Here is a 12,123-nt window from a genome sequence, read left to right as displayed (position 1 = left end):
TTATATTATCTTGGGCTTGGGACAAACCAGGCACTTTTTCAAAATAACCAATCAACTTCCCAAGCTTTTGGGGAGTTTTAATGGGTCAACCCCCTAGCCAATTGATCCCTTTCCAAGATTAGACTGACAGGCCTCCATGGTCAAGTGCCTCTCTGGGAGCCATTTTGAGTTGTGCAGGGGCTTATTTCCTACCATAGTCTGGGTGGGTGAACTGGAGAGATGGAAAAGGTGGTTCTTCTTCCCCATATGGGGGAAAGAGGGTTGCTAAACCCTTTTGCAGGGCAATGCTGTGATTTTCTGGAGTGTGGAAAACTATAACTTCCTGGCGAAACAAACTTATGCTTTCCGATTGAGTATGCTTGATACTCTCTGGTTCCCTTTGCTTCCTTCCTTTATTAATGCCTAGTTAACAACCTACAGTAACAGCATGACTGGAATTACAATTTTAGCTAAAACTATTAGAATTTCTCCCCTTATTTTTATTTTTCAAGTATTTTCAGGGAAAGTCATAAGATGAAAGCAACTTTTAGTCTCTCTTTTTAAATAAAAAATACTTTTAAATAAAATATAGCACTGTTATATTTTTAACTGTAAAATTTAATATGGTTTATAGTCTAATGAGCCATAATTATTTTATTCATATTAGTTGTTCCTCTTGAAAATGTGATTTTCCATAACAAATATATCACCAGTAGAAAGAAAAGAATAAGCTAATTTGTTTTTATTTCAAATAAACAAAGAATTTGAGAAACTATATTTGATTTTGAATTCTTACATAAATATTGTCCCTTGAGCATCAGTATATAAAAGTAAACACTTCCCCTAAGGATGTCTTAATGTACCTCCAATGGTTTATTTTCCCTTTATGAACCACTTCAAACCATAATTCAATAATCCTACTTCTTTCTTATAGTGAGGTAAAAGTAATGCCATCTCTTATTTATAAAATATATGTATATATTTTTGTAAATTACATATACCACAATTACACAAAATATCCACATTTAAGTATGTAGTTATACTTCTCATTTTTCCAATAATCAGCAGAAATACTTGGAAGGAAACATCTAAATTTGCATTAATAATATTGCATGGTAAGCTGAATAATGTCCCCTCAGAGATGTCCATGTGGGAATACTCAGAGTCTATCTGTGAGTGTAACCTTACATAACAAAAAACTTTGCTATTCTGATTACATTAAATGTTTTGAGAAGCTGGAGATTATCCAGAGGACCAATGTAATCACAAGGCTCCTTATAAAATATAGGCAGGAGGGCCTGAGCGAGAGCTAGAGATATGGTGATAGAAGCAGAGGTCAGAGGAAGGCAAACACTGGAAAAAATCATGAGCTAAGGAATGTCAGCAGCCTCTAGTACTTGGAGGGGGAAAGAAAAAAATATATATATATATATATGGAAAGGGATTCGCCCCTAGAGCCTCAGAAGGAAAGTAGTCGAACTCTTGGTTTTACCCCACTGAGACTGATTTTTAACTTCTGACCTCCAGAACTATTAAAAAATTAATTTATGTTGCTTTAAGTGACACATTTGGGGCGATTTCTTACATCAGCAATGGGAAATTAATACAAATAATATTTTATGATTCCTGTTCCCACAAGTTCCTGAGATATATTCTCTATCACAAATGCACACATGCACAAAAAAGGGAATGGAATATCAAGAGTCATTGTTTATGTATTCTTTTCTTTTATTACATTTTTAATGCCCATTTTCCTAACTCTTAAAATACTTCTTTCAAGAACATAGGGCCAAGATTGACAATTTATTGATGCATCATTAAATATATACTGAGACAACATTTCCTCACCTGTGATTTATTTTATATATTTTCTACCACATTCCTGCAAGTATAATAATGCTTTTTCTTTTTTTATGCCTTTGATGAAAGTCATCATGATGAAAGTACAGGCACATTGCAGAGTCAAGGAGTAAAACAATGCATTTTACTGAAATGTAGAAACTAAGAAGTGTGATGACTTAGGCTATATCAGTGTATTTTCTGTGAAATAGGGAAAAAATTGCAACCACATTCTGGCTCAAAGCTTACATTAGAAAGATAAGAATGTTTTTGTTTTTAAATAAGTTTTTCTTTTTAAACTGGGGAAAGGAACTGTAAATTTTATGTGTCATTTATACAACTCTTTAATTAAGAGTCCTCTCATCTAATTCTGATTATACTTCTAATTATAAGGAAATACATTTCTGACAGTGCTTGGAAATTTAGTTACTTTTTATCTACAGGACACTTAAATAACTTCTAAATTTAAAAAAAAAAATGACTTTATTGGTTGCTTCACATGATTTTAAATATGAAATCAGTATTTCCTCCCATCCTGTGTAAAACACTGTCTTTGCCCTGACTCCGTATCATACTTCCTTATTCTATTTCTTACTGTTTGCTTATTACCTGTTTATTCTATTAGTCAACTTCCTCTCTTTTGAGTTAAGATATATATTAGTCTATGCTGATGCTTCAAAAGTTAAAATCTGGGAGACACCTAAGGCCAATTTTCACAAGTAGTGACGTAGGTGTTCCAAAGTCTTCTCAGGAGGGAACTCCATTATCTGTGACCATGAGCGGGTCCCTTTGCCCAGTTCCTTAGCTGGAACCTGAGGTGATGATGTAGTTAGGGGTGTTGATAATGTGTCCTGGGAAATAGGAAGGGATCAGAATAGTCCCTGTTTGTTTCTATTCTTAAGGCACCAAGCTCCTGAGAAACTATATTCTAAGGTTTAGATTACTTCCTTACCTTGACATAACCATGGAAAACTCAGGTATCTCTTAGTTTCAGGTTCGGAGAATTTATCTTTTTTATCCACTTTGAAAAACAAATGATTGTAATGTGCCCTTGAAGGTAAGTTAAGGAGATTCTTTGTTATAAAAATGTTCTGGCTATGATCACTACGAAGTGATAATGGAGTAGGTAGAAAATAAAAATTCCCCCTCTGACTATTCTGAGGCATCTACTGAAATTAAAACGGGTATAGAACTTAATATTTCTTCAATAAGAATCTCATTTTACAAATAAAATAATCAAAAATTGTATTACTCTGGTATATCTAATTTGAAATTGAACCATTTTCCATGGTTTTACTTTCCTTTCCTTTCTATTCTCTCTCTCTATTCTGAAAATTAGGAGAAAAGACCAACTTTTGTGAGATATGGTTATTGTTCTAACCACTACGTGGGAAGAAAGAGGGGAGAAAGGACTCTTGGTAGCGGGCCAGGAGAAGGTGCCACATGGTTATGGATTAAAAGCTGGAGATTGTGGTGACGCATTAGATGGTGCTGAGACCCACAAGAGGCCTGTTTAGCCAAGCCCCAGACTTCTGTTCTTTTTCTTCTGAAGGATGGTACCCCTGACTGGCCTGACTGGCCTAACTGGGCAAAGGGGGGAAGGCAAAATGGTGTGTGTGCTGGTGGTTGTTTTGAAGGGATTTTGAGGTTTAAGAGTGACATTTAGCCATTAATCAAACCTGTATAACTTTTGAATAAATAGTTCCTTTCCTTTTCACCAACCTCTGCCATTCAGAGCCGTAATTCCAAGGGCAGCGGGCAAAGGACCCACAACCGAGGGGTCCTGGGGAAGGAGGGTGTCATTGTTTCGGTAATAGCTATCTGGGCACCCCCCACCACAGGTCCTTTTATTTGGTAACATGTTCAATTAATTAACTGAACTGACCTACAACATTGCCACTTTGTAAAATTATCTGAACATTCTGTTTCACTTGGTTTTTCCCAAAGGGTTTTTCTACTGGAAATGAGTTTTATATACACATAAATATAGAATAAATTCTTTAGCAAATTAGCAGTGGACCTAATAAAAAATAATGGGAACACTAACACAGCAGATAAGATGGTGGTGTCTTACCCTGAGCTTCCATAACAAAATACCATAGACTAGTTGGCTTAACCAACAGGAATTTATTTCTCAGTTATGGGGACTGAAAGTTCAAGGTCAAAGTGTAGGCAGGTTGGGTTCTTGGTGAGGACTCTAAGCCTGGTTTGCAGATACCTGTCTTCCAGCTGAATTGTTATGTGGCCAAGAGACAAAGCTCTAGTGTCTCTTCCTCTTTTTACAAGGTTGCTAATCCCATTACTAGAATTTCACTCCCATGGCTTCATCTAAACCTAATTCTATTTCAAAGGCCCCACCTCAAATACCAAAAATTTACGCATTTTGGGGGAAAACAAACATTCAGTTCATAATACATGGTAAGATATTGAACACTATAAAACGATGATCAACCCTTATGACAGAAATAAGTCCTAATAAAATGAAAATTAACAAGAGTCGAGTTTCTGGAATTAATATTTTGGGTCATATAAACAAAATTAATAAAAAATAGAAAACAAAACTAATAGGCTTCTTGATCAATATGTCCCAGGTAAGAGGGAGAGTGTAGACAACATAATATAATACTATCATTTTGGTGTTATTTTAGTTTCAAATGCATCACTTTAAGTTTTCAATTTAAAAAAATAAATTTGCATTTGGGAAAAAGCAAATATTTTAATAGAATCTGGTTAAGTGAGTAATGAGGTGAAAGTTCCAATGATGGCTGCTGATTCTGTGGAAGAGAGCATGTCCTCCCCAGTGAGAACCTTCTCAGTCTTGGCCGTGTAATCAGACCTCCAGGGAGTAGCCAAAAAAACTAAGCCGAATCCTGGACTGGAATAACAACTAAGCTGTAGTCTGAGATGAACCATTCTAATAGTCATTCTAAGCCACAGAAAACCTGATTGTCACAATAATGAGGGTGGGGTGTCTATGGCTGTTTAATACCCGGTTTCCAGATATGGCTAAGCACCTTGCAAAGGTGCCACAGCTCCACAAAGTGCCAATAGACCACTTAAAAAAAAAGCCAGAAATCAGTGTCTTTCTTTCTCCAATTTAATATTAAAAGGTCTGGCCAAGCAGAAAGCTTGAGGATAAGAAAACAAAACAAACAAAAAACACCCGGGCCACTGGTTATATTCAAGCGTGTGATGATTTTCTCTTCCATAACCGAGGAAGTAAATAGTGGGTGATAAAGTAGGTATTAAAAGATACTCAGGAAAAGAAGCACAGGTTAGGCTGCTATCATTTGCAATATTGTCAGCCATTCTACAGGTGGAAATGGGAAATAACAGAGATCCAATGAATCATATAAAAATAAAAGAAGACCTGAGAGCCCCTTTTTCTTTTGTTGTTTTAACTTCGGTAAGACAGTGTCACTCTACTTCCCTTTTTCCTTTTAATTTAAAATTAGGGTCATTTCCTTGTATACAACAGAGTACAACAGTCTGGGTAAAAGGAAAAAAATGTTACTGATTAGGATAGACATGAGATTTTATCTCTGTGATTTTTAAAAAATCCTTGTTTTTATTGAGTCTTTTCTTTTTCCCCCCCTGAGCTCTTTTATTTCTGCCTCAAGGAAAAGACCTGCCTCAAGGCTGACTCTCTACTTCCTGTGTCTGTTAATACTTTATACTGGGACCACCTAGGGGAACTGCTTCCAAAGCTGTTGAGTACTGGACAAAAGCAAAGAGAAGGGGTCTACGGTTCTGCCAGCCACATGACTTCAATCTCCTCTAGCCCTCATCTTTACAAAGTGGAAGTGTTAATGGACATCGACAGGGATGATGTTCTATTTATTTTCAGGAGGACTTGCAGGTTTACTTTCATTCTCTTACAAAATTGTTCATATGTGGAAGGCATTTTCCCTTTTTTTTGTACAACAATAGTGCATGCCTGTCTCTATTTTTATAGCTTCATACTTATTTCCTTTACAACTAGGTGAAATAAGAAAATAATATACCTGAACTCAAGTCATAATCTTGTTAGAAAGTATGAAGCGATACATTTTTAGATAATAATAAAGTAATAGAAAATGGGGAAATATATCTTCAAAGTTCAGTTTTTTTTTTAAGTCTCCTAATATCTTCTAATATATTCTCTCTCTCTTTGTGTATATGTATGTCTCTTTTTTCTTCACTATTTTCAAATTTATAATTTCTTTCTACATTTTTATATAGTATTTTCCCCAGAATAATTCATTGGAGAAACATGGGCCATTCTTCCTGGATCAATGATAACATATGTCTTATTCAGATAACACAGAACAGTAGAATACTGTTGACCATTTAAAAACTCAATCTAAAATAGAGCTGCCAAAAACTATGATAAACTACACCTATAATATAAACTGTATTTTTGAGAAACTGTAGAAATTCTAAGTTTTATACCTCTATACATTTCAACAGATTACAAAGGTTTTATATTTTCTCTCTCTTATATAAAGCTGCATTTATTAATCAGAATGTTATACAGGCCTTATCTGGTCCAATTAGTTTCTTAGTGCCTCTGCGTGTTCTTCTTGATACTAAGGGAATATTTAGAGTCTTGTGTAAATGGTACACATGAAATTAGATTCTCCCTCTGACTCTTACCTGTGATAACCCTGCTCCCTCTCTCTCCTGCCACAGTGCACTTGACGACCTATAAGAAAATAGGTTCTTTCAGTTACAGTTTTCCTCAACCACATTATGGCAGGTAATTAAACATCAGTGTCCTAGAGCATTCATTGCAAGTACTGTTTTGGAGAGAACTGAGTAAACAGTGACTGAAATAATTTCCATCAGCCTTTTAAAAATAAACTACTCTATATAACTTCTTATCTTTCAAGTTTCTCATCTTTCAAGTTCCAGGCTTTAGAACATGAATCATTGGATGATGAAGAGGACGGATGGAGACCTTATCTCTTGCTAATAGTCCTGTTGGGGTGGTACTTCCCTATTTCTGTATAAAAGAAAATTTCCTTTTATCATATCTTGTTTTATCTTTATTCTAAGCTTCATTGTAAAAACTCTATGAAGTACACCAAGTCTTGTTCTTGATATGTTAATGAAAGCATAAAAAAACCTGGAAACAATTCTTCTAAAATTGCTTCAAGTTGAAGATCATATTCCCTGGTCTCAAGTATTCCATCAGAAGATGAACATTGGCTTTTTCTCTTTGCTCTTTTGTTCTACCAATTTTAATCTTTCGTGAGGCAGATGGATGTCTTGGACAAAATAAACATAAGTATATATAGAAGGAGGAGAAATAAAAAGTACATTAATATATTTCTTAAAATCTGGGAACTCACTTATTTCTATGTAGAAAAATTTCCTTTTCTACAAATGCTGGTATATCACAAATGCTGGTATAGGACTCCAGGAATTTGAATTTTCAGTGTTTAAAGTATTCATTCAAGCTTTGTTATTTATCTCAGACATCAAGGTGCTAGTTGTTCCAAGGTCACATAGAAGCGTTAATGCTTGGATATGAAAAATTCCTGCCACTCATTTTGATTTCTTTTCTTATAAAGCTCACCATTCTTTTAGTCGTTCAATATTTTTATTGGAGTCTCTGATCCTCATCCTTGAAAACCAGCTCTGTCTATATTCAGATAATAGCAGCTAGTTTCAGTTTTGTCATCCAGGAGCTACCTAGAAATAGTGTTACTTATTAAATGGAAGCTTTAGTTCTAAAGGGGGGGTGAAATTTAGCACACAGTTCTGCTTTATCTACTAAGAAATGCAGAGCTAGATAACATATTCAAAAACAATGATCAAATTATTTAGATTACTGATTAAAACTAAAGAGAATTTAGTATTCTATCAACTTTGCATAACCATGACTTCAATTATAAGTCAGAGCAGAGTTTTTGTAAACTAGTAAATTATAAACTATTAAAGATAACATGGTGTGTTTTATTGTTAGTTGCCTTCCTACCTGCATTGCTCTATTGTTACTGATTTCTAAGCAACTGCAGGGATTTAATGAATAACAATGGGAATGTCTTTCCTTCATACTGATCTGAAACTGAAAAAGTTGATATTTTGTAAGAAAAATAAGCCTCTATCTTAGGAACTGCATAAGGATATTTTATGAGTAGTTTTAAATTCTCAATGACTCATGTAAAGAATTAAAAAAGAAAAGCTTAAGGTAGAAAGGTAGAATAATTTCAAATGAAATTATTAACTTGTTTAATTATAAGTTAAATTGGTGGTCTTTAATGTACATTTACATTTCTAATGACATATAATGTATAATTCTTATTACTAAAAATGTATATACCTATTTCAATTAAGATCCAAGTAAATTCTCCAAAAGAGAATTTAGAGAACTAAATTTGTAAGTTTGTTGTTATAATAATAAGTAATTTAAACTATGCAAATATGGGTGAGTTTCTCTTTTGCCCAGTTTCACATGGGAAAATTTTTATTTAAAGACTTGAAATAGGAGATAGGAAAAACTACCACTATTATGTTTACAAGCTGCTGACTTGCCTATTTTACTCTGTTTGGCAAATGTCCAAACACAATATTATAATGAAAGAGGACTGCTATCTTTAGTGCCACCAAAGGTGCCCATTATTGACGACAGTCAGATGGAATACCATCTGGTAAAAGTGATTTATTATTGAAGAGATATTTAATGACATGCCACATTTTATACACAGTTAATTGTATTGGCCTTTAGGCACCGCATTCTTTTAGGATGATTGCTCTACCTTAAAGAGTTGAGTGTTTCCTCTTAATTTTTACAGCCCCCAAAGATTATATGTTTATAAAAGTATACAAGTGGTTGGAAAATAGGGGTATTAATTTACTTTGTAAACTTCTTTTTCTTCAAAACTATGTATTAAAGTATTATTAATCTAATTATAGGCAGTTTATATGCAAAAGTGTAGGGGAGAAGATTACTCCTTTCTGGAAATGATTAAAAATGTTATCAAAGTCTATGAAGAAAAAAAAATAGCAGAAGAATGTAGCTACTGATTAGTAGGAATAATTATCTGAGAAAAAACCCCATCGATGTTGGAACTTGAAAATTTTAGTTCAGATTTTCCCTCTCACTTATCTACACATTCTTACCTGATGAATTTTATCTTAATGTACAAAATAGAGAAACAAATAACCTTCGGCTAGAGAAATGCATGTTTGGAATTATGTATATGAATCTACATGTGTAAATATGAGTACTTAGGATATTTACAATGATATGTAGTCTTTTTGTGTGTATGGAACTGCTTATTGAATTTAAATAAAATTAATCTTGTTAAACTAGACAAAGTACTAAAATTTAAATTACACCATTTGGAGGATTTTCCCTGGGCCTAGATATATAGCATTCGTAAAACTCAGTTACTACATTTGAATGCTTTCTGTAGTCTTCCCTATAAAGTAAAATTCAAGATAATTTTTAAGGAGGATTTTAATTAAGAAATGTGTGGGAACAACTTGATTCTTGGAATACTTTCCCCCCTTTCCCAGTTCTGTTCTCCATTGTATTGTAGGCGTGCATGTGTTGGTGAGGAAGTGTATGGTGCTTTATCTAAGTTGGTGCTGATTGTTGGGACCCACATGGGACATCTTCCAGAGCATTCAGTATTTGGCATACTTATATATTTTATATGTAATTATTCATAAATAAATAATTATTGCTATTTTATTAAAATATATATTTTTTCATGTTCAAATATTGCTTATTTTGCACATTCAATTGGCATATTTCTGAAATCCTCAGAAATGTTCGTTAGGCTATTAATTCATTCTATTTTGGTACTGAGGCTAGATTGAAGAAAAAGTTTTAAAAGTATTTTCTACTCTTCCATAGTAAGACCTCTGATGTTATGATCCAATTTAGTTTTACTCACTATAAATATAGATTATTTTCTAATTTCTTCATTCCTTGTTCCCACCTAAAACTTTTGGATTTTTGTTGTTGCTGTTATTTTGTTATATATAGCATTCTTTAAAATCTTCTTGACTAGCTAATTAATATTTGATGAATACTAGGATGCTATTGGACCATCTGATATTTTTAGTTATTTGATAAGCATATTAACAAACAGTATTGCTAGTAAAAAGGTCTTTGTGTTGTATATAGGTTGTTTCCAAACAGTCATGCTTCCTAACTTTGAACTTGAATGCCAATGTTCTATATTAGTATACATTCAAGAATCATTTAATCATTTATTATTATGATTAATCATTTATTAATCATTAGATTAATGATTAGTATTGGGACAAATGCACTTGTTTACTATACTTCACAAAAATAAGGTGATAATTATGTTAGTATAGACATTTTAACATCTCCACATTCCACATGTTCTGATAGAAATTAAAGTTTCATGGTCAGTCTTTCATTCTCCCAAACACTTCTGAAGCTCTGAAATGTCCATTTTAGGTGATGTTGTCAGTCACTCCAAATTACGTCTTTACTTCATCATTTTGTAGGAGAATAAAAAGTTTTTCTCAGCCCTCTTACAGTTTCTGGCTAGAGCTGCACATTAAACTAACAAAGACAGACTAACAGGTGAAAAGCATGCATTTTTATTTAATATACGCTTTGTACGATGCAGGAGCCATCCTAAGCAAATGAAGACCCAAAGAAAGAGCTAGACTTGAGTGTTTTATGTGAGGTTTGATAAAGAGTGCACCCTTGTGCAGGAAAATAATAAGTTAAGGTATAATTGTAATAAATGGGAAAACTTTATCTGTCCTGTTTGTTAGGATCATTCTTTGGCATCCTTTAGTCTTTGGAAGTAAGCTTCGGAGGTAAGGATATTTCTTTTCTCCAGGTATAAGAGGGGCATCTTTTACATGCAGATTGTATGACCTCTTTTCAGAGGAGATAGGATGAGGGTGGATGGGGTCAGGGGTCAGAGTGACTTTCCTGTGTGTTATTTCTCAGACTCCTTCAATCCAAAATATTCAGTAAGCCAGGGTGCCATATTTCAGGGTAGTGTGTCTTGAGCTCTATCAGTTTTAACCTGTCAGGTATTCTCAGCAACTCAAGATACATTTCGTGTTAGGAATAAGCTTTAGAATCTTCTGGATACTTATTTCAAAATAAATATGCCTGTGACCTTTTCCCCAAAGATTTTGATTTTAGTTTGCATTTTCCATAACAATTATGATCTACTCCATGAATTATAAAGAAGGTTATTTTAATACATAGATAGAATGGATGTATATGAATAATTTTCTCTAATATAAACTTTATGATTATTGCTTACTCTAAATATTGCTCTATCACCTAACCATTTGAGGTTGTTAGAATATTTCTGCCTTTGCTCTCTAAACCCCCCTACCCTCCATCCCCATTTAGAAAGTTTTTGACTTAAAGTTCCCCTTATCCTTAATCATTCAACACAGTTATTGTCTTTCCTTTCTCTGGAGACTTTCTTTTGTCTCTAGGAGGTAGCATTGATCCTTGCACTCCCAAGAACATTACTAATACTTCAATTATAGGACTTAATACATTGTGTGGCAATGGTCTGCTATAGTATGCCTCATCCACTAGGTTATTAGTTGACAGGGCAGTAATCAAGTTTGTAAGCATACTACTAAAAGTAGCAAAAAATGCTTTCTAAAATTGGTTAAAATAAACATTGTTGATGATATCTCAGCTGCAATAATAGCTCGGCGATTTAATGTTATGGTACTGTGATTTTAAGACAATACCAGCTTCACTTCTTTGTGTTGGTTTTTGGGCAGCAATAGCATGTAAAGGGCAATTTTGAGAAAACTCCGCTAATATTCTTGATAGATATTTAACCTTATGAAAAGAAATCACTTATTCAGGACTTGAGTGTTTTCACTTCAGTGACATTTAAAATGGAAATGAGTCCATTTTCTTTTCAGGTTTTTTGAATATGCTTTGGTTCAATATAAAATTCATTCAGTGAATTATTCAACTAGCATAAAATCAGACTATAAGAAAATTATAAAAGCAGACTTTTTTTTCAATGTGGTTCTTCTATTTGATATATTCTATGTTATCACTGATTACACAAACAGTTAAATCATACCAATTGGTAGTCAATAAAATGGAGTAATTATTTCTAGATTACAATAATTTAAAATGTAACTTTGTTGCTCTATGCATATAATTTAGATAATTTCAGTATTTATTGTGTGCTTTTAAGTGTATCAGAAAAATGAATCATTTAAAATGTTTTAATTTTATTTAAAGTTTTGATATTAATTAACAATAGCTTTAAATCTTAACCTAGTTTTATATTGTTATGATAATAAAAAATAAAACATTGAAAATATAAGGCA

Source organism: Pteronotus mesoamericanus, unplaced genomic scaffold, assembly GCF_021234165.1.
Source record: "Pteronotus mesoamericanus isolate MK-2021 breed Mesoamerican mustached bat unplaced genomic scaffold, CSHL_Meso_final contig_116, whole genome shotgun sequence".
In the NCBI taxonomy this organism is placed as follows: domain Eukaryota; kingdom Metazoa; phylum Chordata; class Mammalia; order Chiroptera; family Mormoopidae; genus Pteronotus; species Pteronotus mesoamericanus.
The sequence above is the reverse complement of the archived record's forward strand: the minus strand, read 5'-3'. Positions refer to the sequence as shown.